Source organism: Trichechus manatus, unplaced genomic scaffold, assembly GCF_000243295.1.
Source record: "Trichechus manatus latirostris isolate Lorelei unplaced genomic scaffold, TriManLat1.0 scaffold00013, whole genome shotgun sequence".
Taxonomy (NCBI): domain Eukaryota; kingdom Metazoa; phylum Chordata; class Mammalia; order Sirenia; family Trichechidae; genus Trichechus; species Trichechus manatus.
Window position 1 is genome coordinate 1,716,186 of NW_004443949.1, and position 7,829 is coordinate 1,724,014.

At 44.4% G+C, this 7,829-nt stretch overlaps 1 pseudogene; it reads right to left on the reverse strand.

The window, feature by feature from the left end:
• Positions 1-2,499: 2,499 nt before the first annotated feature.
• On the reverse strand, positions 2,500-3,195 carry LOC101361924 (protein MEMO1 pseudogene; annotated as a pseudogene).
• Between the last annotated feature and the right edge of the window lie 4,634 nt (positions 3,196-7,829).

Consider the following 7,829-nt stretch of genomic DNA (forward strand, 5'->3'; position numbering starts at 1 on the left):
ATAAATTCCAAATAGCGATATTGTAAGGGCTTTAAATTCTGGCCAAAGGAGTGGGTAACACACTAAATAGATCTCATGGGGTTTTCAAAACCCTCTTTCACTAATAGCTAAAGAGCTTCATTTTAAAAAAAAAAATTTAAGAGGCTGTTGTGTTTCTCCAGAGTCCCTGGGGGGTACAAATGGTTAACACACTCAGCTGCTAACTGAGAGGTTGGAAGTTTGAGTCCACCCAGAGGCACCTTGGAAGAAAAGCCTGGTGATCTACTTCCAAAAATATCAGCCCTTGAAAACCCTATGTGGCACAGTTCTATCCTGATGCACATGGCGTCCCATGAGCTGGAATTGACTTGACAACAGCTGGTTTGTTTCTCGTTCTTTAGGCAAAAGACGATGGCAGCCTGGGTTACGTGTGGGCAGGAGAGAGTCAGAGTCAAAAAACAGTTTATAGATAGAAGCATTCAGACTCGGAAATGAGTTAGAGGAGATAGATGAGGGAAAAAAGCGTCAATAAAATTCCCAAGTTCTTGGAATGCGTATCTGAGAATGTGGGTGTCCCACTTACTGATGTGAAGAAGCCTGTAGGGAAATGAGTTTTGGAGAGGAGCTCAAGCACTCAAAAACCCTGAGAAGCCTGGACATGTCAAGTGATCAGTCGGATATGAGAGTCCAGAGCCCAGAAAAGATATCAGGGCTTCAGAAGAGAGTGACCAGAGAGATTAGGGGGAACTAGGAGACCGACTTGTCAAGGAAGCTAAGAGAAGACAGTATTTCAATGGAAGCCATAGACAGCAGTGCTGAATGCTGCACAGACATCAAGATACGAGGACTACAAAGTCTACTGGATTTGGCAAAATGAAAGTTATTGGTGATCTTTGCAGACTTAGTTCTTGTGGCATTGTGGAGGTGGGAGCCAAACTGATGTGGGTTGATAAAGAATGACTAAAAGTCTAAGAAGTGGAAAGAGAAAGTGTAGACAATTTTGAAAATCTTCTGGGGGCTGGAGGAGGAGGGAGAGACATAGGCAGTGACCAAAAGGGGCTGTGTGTTTAAGAGAGTTTGTTTTTGTTTTTATGATGAGAAAAATTTCTACATGTTTATGTGCTGATGGGAATGATTCTGTAAAAAGGAAGAATCTGATGATGCAGAAGAGAGATTGGGGGAAACTGTAGAAGCTGAGACTTTGAAAGGCTGGAAGGAATGAGATTCATATTGGGAGCATTTGCGGAGAGATTGGCCTTTGTGAGGAAGTTGGGGAGGGGACGTGGCAAACTGACATGAGCCAGTTTGGTTGTGTACAGTTTTTGCTAGATAAGGTTGGCTGTCAAGGAAATTAGACAAGATCAGGGTCAGGCCAACTCCCCAATGGCGTCACCTTGGATACAGACATTTATTAGACAGTCATTGGCAAAAATGGCACCAAACAGTTCATACAACTGGTTCTTCCAGCTCAATGAACTCCCAGCTCTCTGACCTTATAGACTGTGGTAGGTTGTATTATAATCCATGCTTCTTCCTTCCTACTGGACTATCAACCTCAGGTTGGCCATGTGGCTTGCTTTGGCTGATGAAACATGAGTGGAAGTGATGTGTGTCACTTGTAAGTAGAGTTTTTAAGATCCTTCCCTTGGTTCTGCCATCATTCTTCACCCTCCGCCAATATATCCCAGAGAGGGGCTTAGCCTTGGTGTGGAAGGAAGAGGATGTGGAGCAGGCCTCAGCTGACCTGCAGCCAACATGTGATAAACTTTTGTTCTAAAACCAGTTATTGTCAATTTGATTCTGACTCATGGTGACCCCCTGTGTGTCAGAGTAGAACTATTCTCCGTGGGGTTTTCGGTGGCTGATTTTTTAGAAGTAGATCACCAAGCCTTTCCTCTGAGGTGCCTCTGGGTGGACTCGAACCTCCAACGTTTCAGTTAGCAGCTAACCGTGTTAACACTTTGCACCACCCAGGAACTTCTTGTTGTTGTAAGCCATTTGAAAATTAGGGGCTTGTTTGTTACCATAGCATCAGCGTACTAAGACTGACTAATACATAGGTAGGTATTCCAACCTATGTATTCCACCTTTATAAAAGACTCAGGCAACTTTCCCTTCATTAGCAACAAAAATAGAAAGTATCTATTGTACAACACAGTTTGTAATTGACAATATTGGAGATTTACTGTATGTTAATACAGATCATTTATAAATGCAATTTCTTTTTTTAAAAATATATGTTCAGAAGTCTCCAAAAAGTACAAATTCAGGATGTAGTAAATTCTCTACAAGTTGCATTCAAAGGATTCTTTGTCATGACTGGCCCTTTAGCTTCATCATTTTAAAAGTTAAGATATTGTGACGCCAGTCTTTCTTCCACTGCCCTAAACAAGGTAGGATTCTCTAATGAGTTGACACTAAGGAAGGAATACACTAGAAAAGAAGAATATTCCATTAGTTGGAAGTTTCAACATCCTTCAAGACCAGGACCAGTGCCTTGGTGAGGGCTAGGCCGAGGCGCTAGTGGGAGCGTGCAGATGCCAGGGGGGTCAGAGCCTCAGTGGCTCCTGCTCCGGCTGCACAACTCATACAGCTCTCTCGCCAGTTTCTACACCGACTTGACTGACGTAAATCAAGAGGGAGAAGCTCATATTCATTCCACTCGGCTGGAGCTCTGTGATAACATTTAATAACACCCCAGTGAGATGTCTTCCACAAATTGTATTATGGTATTTCTTCAAATAACTGCTAAGACATACGGGGTCTAATTGTTCCATAATACTGTTCAGCATTTTGTCCAGATGTTCAAAGGATCTGTAAGTCTCCCTCTGGGTTTCATCCTATTACCTGTGCTGGAACATTTGGCCTCAATGGCAGATGTCAGAAGAAACCCCAAAGAGGTTATCAGGATCTCTAGTGGTTAAGGGAAAGGCTGGTGGTTCGAACCCACCCAGTGGCTCCGTGGGAGAAAGACCTGGCGATCTGCTCACATAAAGATAACTGCCTAGAAAACCCATGGGGCAGTTCTGCTCTGTCACATGAGTTGGCTATGAGTCAAAATTGACTCGATGGCACCTAACAACAACAACGGATATTTACTAAAGAGTTTCACCAAATCTTGCTCTTTCGACTTACTCAGAGCTCCACCCAGTTCAGGAACAATGGTAAACATATCCTCATGGCTTGCCATGGCTTTGGCTGAATGGGCATATGCATTGTAGTAATATGTTGACTTCTATCTTTTGGAGAGACGCATATCTCTGCCTTCTGTCCTTCTCCTAAATCTTTTGATCACTAGGAAGGTCATACAGGGAGACAAATGGAGAGAGAGACAGACAGACAGACAGATGATAGGAAGGCCCAAGGGTGACAATTCTCCAGGAAATGAGTGAACAAATCTGTCTTGGAAGAAGTACAGTCAGAATGCTCCTTAGAAGCGAGGATAGAAAGACTTTGTCTCATGTACTTTGGACATGTTATCAGGAAGGACCAGTCCCTGGAGAAGGACATCATGCTTGGTAAAGTAGAGGGTCAGGGAAAAAGAGGAAGACCCTTGTCTTAATTATCTAGTGCTGCTGTAACACAAAGTACCACAAGTGGATGTCTTTAACAAACACAAATTTGTTCTTTCACAGTCTAGAAGGCTAGAAGTCCAAATGCAGGGCACCAGCTCCAGGGGAAGGCTTTCATTCTTTGTCAGCTCTGGAGGAAGGTCCTTGTCATTGATCTTTCCCTGTTCTAGGAGCTTCTCAGCACAGGAAGCCTGGATCCAAAGGATGCGTTTCCCTCCTCGTTCTTCATTCTTGGTGGTAGGAGGTCCTCCTGTCTCTCTGCTTGATTCTCTCCTTTATATCTCAGAAGAGATTGACTCAAGATACAACCTAATCTTGTAGATTGAGCCCTGCCTCATTAACATAACTGCCTCTAATCCTGCTTCGTTAATATCATAGAGGTAGAATTTACAGCACATAGGAAAATCACACCAGATGACAAAATGGTGGACAATCGCACAATACTGAGAATCTTGGCCTTGCCAAGTTGACACACACTTTTAGAGGGACACAATTCAATCTATAACAACCCTCAGTGAGATGGATTGCATCTCACTGCTGCAACAATGGGTTCAAACATAGCAACGACTGTGAGGATGGCGCAGGATCAGGCCGTGTTTCATTCTGTTTTAAGAGGTCACTGTGAGTTGGAAATGACTCAACAGAACCTAACAATAACCACAATGAATGGATAGATCCACTCAAATGTAAACATGGGCAACACAAGGCTGCGATAAGGGTTCTCCCGCTAAGGGGCTCCTGAGGCAGTGCCAGTTTCTGGCAGGCCATGTGGCTGTGCACAGTGGTGTCTGGATGTATCCCTCTCTCCACCACATTCCCACAGAGCTCCTTGCGCCCCTCCCCTGCCCCCCAGGCTGAGCCCCCGAACTGTGCATACCTAGAATGAAAGCTTAAACTGACAGGCATGTGCATAAGATTACATTAACTAGACTGGAGTTTTAAAAAGTGAATTGCAGTCATCATGACGAGAGTGTGTGTGAAGTCTTGAGGACAGAAGAAAAGGCCTGAGATAGTTATTTCAGATAATGGGAGAATGAACTTGTTAGTGAAGCCTTTCTGGCCACTGTGGAATGTCCATTTAAAATTTGTGATCATGTGTTTCAATAAGAGCGGTCGGCCCAGGTGGGTGAATCCTTCAGCCATGCTTAGCAGCAGGTGTGGAGAGGGTGGGGTTGCTATTAGCTAGGACTGGGTTTTTTCCAGGTGATACAGTTGAGGGAAGAAGAGGAAGCTGAGAGTGCTTGCAAGGGAGTGATTATAATTCTGAGCCGTGTAATCCTGACTGGACACTGGGGGGCATGAGATGTTGGAATCCATAGACAGAGGGTCTCAGTGAGGCCACAGAGTGTTCCATTGGGCGTCCCAAGAGGAAATAGGGTAGGAAATGGGATTGGAGAAAGGGATGTCTGAATTTGTGATTTTGGAAGTCGTGCACTTCCTGGTGATGACAAGGTCCGAGGTTTGGGCTGTGAGACTGGGTGTCTGAGATGCATGGGGTGGAGGAAGAGGTCACTGTAGATGAGCTGGTGAAGGAAAGGAGAGGTCAGCAGCTAAATATTGACAGAGTCTGGGGCAAAGACTGAGTCAGTTGCTTCATCCTGAGTGACTGGGGCACAGTGACTAGGAAGTTGGTTGATAGCAGCAAGGAGGAGGGAGAAAGGGTGGGGTGATGGCCTGGGCATCAGGGGATCTGGGGTCACTTTGCAAGAGGGAAAGGGAGAAAGTTCTGGAAGGTATAATAGAGAGAAAGGGCCCCAGCCCCACCCTGGGACTTGAGATAAGTGGTATGTGTGAAAATAAAGAGAATCCCCTGAGAGGGTTTTGAGGGAAGCACTTGTTGGAGATTCTCCAGGTTTCAGATGAGGAAAGGAGGTGATACTGTGTGGGAGAAAAGATGGGATGGTATGGAAGTTCTCTAGACACAGCAGGTAATCAATCCAGGGAACTAATGAATGGGTTTGGGAGGGAGGAGGATGGGCAATTAGATCAAATCAGAGGATATGCTGAGCTTTTGAGGATGAGACGTGTACATCCTGCTGTGCCTGAGAGACTCCAGGATGTGAGTCCTGGTTAGTTTCCAGGCCAGTTATTCAAAAAAGATTTTCCTCTGAGGCATGGTGGCATCAAGTGGGTGCCAGGGAGGGTGTCTGCTCTTCAGGCCACTTTGAGGTAAGGCAGAGGATGGGGACGTCTTCTCCCTCAGATTTTCCTTAGTGATATGGTGGCCAGTGTCCATTTCTGTCAGCCTCAATTCTGTTGCTTCACTGCTCCCTCTCCACTTCTGCTGTTGCTCTCCACGCTTTCGGACCTTCTCTATGTCCCTTTTCCGACTCCTCTGTCAAATATACCTTTTTATCTTCAAATCTCTTACTTCTCCCTGGATAAGAACAAATCCCTTTTTTTGTTAACAGATTCATCTGTAGTTAGCATGGTTGCATGAAAGTGGGGAAAAAAGTGAAAGACTCAGAAAAAGTCAGAAGGTTGATATTAACAAAATAAAAAAAACCCACTTCAGGCCTGTAGAGACTTTCCGAAAAGCCTCTGTGATTTGTAGACGGCGGAAAAAATACCAACTAGCAGGAAGAAAATGAGTCGTGGGCCCCCTGTTCAGTCCATTCAAATCACTTCTGTGTCTTGACAGTTCTTTCCCCTGAGAGTATTCAGATCAAAGCTAGGAAACACACAAAGCAGGACCCTATGCCCGAGAAAAAAAACAGCATTTAAAACCAAAGGTATAGCCAAGAAATTCGTGTGTATTTGTTTGGTTTTGTTTTGTAAAGGCATCTTTTTTTTTTTTTCCTCTTCCAGGAAAACTGGCCAAGCAATGCAATAAAGAACAGGTTATTAAGAACTGGTGTCTTTACCAAGCCATTTCTGTTTTCATTCATAATAATACAGCTTCCAATTTCCATATGGAAAAGAGGTGCTGATTTCAATGATATAACCCAGAACATGGAAAGGAGGAAATTAATTGAAAGTCCCCTTTGACTTTACCCAGGTTCGCTCTGCAGTTTGGCTGGGTGTAGAGATGTCTCTGGAGAAATCAGATTAGACTAACAGCTGCACAGTGAAGCTCTCTGGGGAAGTGGATCATGCGAACTAAGAACTTGACCTTGAGGTCACAGGAGGCTTCCTAAAGGAACCCATCAAGGACATGGCTGCCAGGTGCAGCAAAATGTCTCACAGAACTAGAGTGGAGAAAATAGTCGCTCCCCACAGACCTCCCCAGAGGCAATGCTTCCTTTGGGGGATACATTGCTATGTATGCATACGTGACTACACTTGTCCAACAGCCCTATATCGAATTTCTAACTCACCTGCCCCAAAAGAGCCAGGCAGAGGCCAAGAGAATGCCCCCCATGTCTACAGGACCAGCCTCTGATTTTCTAAGCGGACTCATGCCTGAGAGAGAGAGAATATAATGAAAGGAGTGTGAATCAGGATTCACGGGAACTCATAGCAAATCTTCCCCCCCATCTTTCATCATCTCAGCCCTTCTAGTCCCATCTGCCTTTGTATTCTGACCTTGGACCTACCCCTCAAAGCCATTCAGGTCTTCTCCAGAGTTCTACTTCAGGGCTGGAATATTTCTTAAGCTAATTTATATATTTAACAGTATAACCCTTTATATTTGAAAATCTCAATACAGGGTCTTTACTCACAAGGGCAAGAGGGGATGGTATGAGGATGGGAACGCGATGGGGATCAGAAGTAATGAGATGGGGATCAGATGGTACCTCTTGCTACTTCTCTCTGCTTTTACATTGGGGTGTGGCCCATGTCACATGCAGCAAAGACAATTTTAGGAAAAGTTGCCTTTGGAGTCCTACCACCTCCATTTGGCAGCCACTCCAGGTTTTGGTATGTTCATACCCGCTTCAGAATGATTTTTCACTTCAAAGGTCGGGTGGAAAGCGATCTGATTAGGCTATTGCATACCAATGACAAAAGAGAAGGAGTGGTATCAAGATAAGACTGAAGCTATTTATTCAATGTTTAAAAAGGAAGAAAAAAATCATTCCAGAGACTCTCATCATGGTAAAATTCCAAAATGTATCATTAAAATGATGGCTTGTGAAGATTTAGAAAAGGAAGCCAACATCACTGGGAACAGTTTAACCAAAAAAAAAAAAACCAAACCTGTTGCCCTCGAGTCAATTCTAACTCATAGTGAGTTTATAGGACAGAGTAGAACTGCCCCATAGGGTTTCCGAGGAGCGGCTGGGGGATTTGAACTGCTGACCTTTTGATTAGCAGCTGTAGCTCTTAAGCACTGGG